We start from the raw sequence: 1,632 nt of genomic DNA, 5'->3' as shown, positions 1-1,632 counted from the left end.
TGAAGATTACGCACAAATTTAGACAAAGGACACCGGGCGGACCTCTGGAAAATGTAGTCTCTTATGGCCAATCTTCCAATGATATGCCTACAAATACGTCACAATGCTGCTAAGACCTTGGGCGAACGACAGAAAGTGTAGGCTCATTCCTTGCGCAATCACAGCCATATAAGGAGAGAATGGAAAACAGAGCTTCAGAAATTCTGCTAATTCCTGGGTGATGCATCATCTTGGTTTCGCCTGTAGAATGAGTTCTGGGGCACTTACAGACAAAATCTTTGCAGATTCTGAAACTTCAGAGTGTTTTCTTTCCAAAACTGTCAAGAATATGCATAGTCGAGCATCTTTTCGTGACAAAATATCGCGCTTAAAACGGGAACGTTTTTTATCCAAAAATGAAATAGCGCCCCTAGAGCTCTAAGAGGTTAAATAGTGGACAGAACACATGTTGGGTTATTAGGTAACCCAGCGTTGATTAAATAGTGGACAGAACACATGTTGGGTTATTAGGTAACCCAGCGTTGGTTAAATAGTGGACAGAACACATGTTGGGTTATTAGGTAACCCAGCGTTGGTTAAATAGTGGACAGAACACATGTTGGGTTATTAGGTAACCCAGCGTTGGTTAAATAGTGGACAGAACACATGTTGGGTTATTAGGTAACCCAGCATTGGTTAAATAGTGGACAGAACACATGTTGGGTTATTAGGTAACCCAGCGTTGATTAAATAGTGGACAGAACACATGTTGAGTAATTAGGTAACCCAGCTCTGGTTAAATAGTGGACAGAACACATGTTGGGTTATTAGGTAACCCAGCGTTGATTAAATAGTGGACAGACACATGTTGGGTTATTAGGTAACATGCAACAGAACAGATAAACAGGAATGACATTTACTCTCATGGGTGGCTAAAAATAACGATGTAAACACCACGCCCCTACGAAACAATGTCTCCAGTCTTCTGGTCTGACCCCCTGGGTCATATCTCAAATAATGGGTGTTTTGAGTCTTTCCCAAAAATGTCCTTTTAGAAACGCCAAAGCTCTCAGTATAGCGATAGAGGTCTCTACATGTTGTGCACGTTAAGTTGTCTTTCAGAACCTTATCCGTAACATTATGTTCCGTTTTGAGCGATACCTCTCTGTCCGTTCTAGTGGTAACTGCCAAAAAAAAACAATAATGGAACGAGGGATACAAATGATATTGAAAGCAGATGTTTCCACACAGGAAGTTCCAGACACTTGTAGAATCTCTGCCAAAGCCCATTGAAGCTGTTCTGGTGCCTCGTGGTGGCCGGCTCACTGTGCTGTACTTCACTTTGTTCCTTCTCTTTTCCTCCCCTGGTTTAGGGTAACGTTCTGAGGTCCTCCCTCCCAAGGGGATTACAGTATATACATATATATATATATATATATATACCTAAAATCATACTTCATTAACATATTTTACGTATATTGAAAATGATCTAAATTGGAACAGTTTTAAATGCATTTAATGTCCATTTGATATTTTATTAGCATTTAAGTTTTATAATATATTATAAATGTAAAATGATCTAAATTTGGACCCTTTATTGGATTTAAGTATATTATTAGTATATTAGAAGAATATATTTTTGAATACACATTA

Source organism: Oncorhynchus mykiss, chromosome 10 (genome assembly GCF_057628025.1).
Source record: "Oncorhynchus mykiss isolate SJ-2025 chromosome 10, ASM5762802v1, whole genome shotgun sequence".
Classification (NCBI taxonomy): domain Eukaryota; kingdom Metazoa; phylum Chordata; class Actinopteri; order Salmoniformes; family Salmonidae; genus Oncorhynchus; species Oncorhynchus mykiss.
This window is presented reverse-complemented; position numbering follows the sequence as displayed.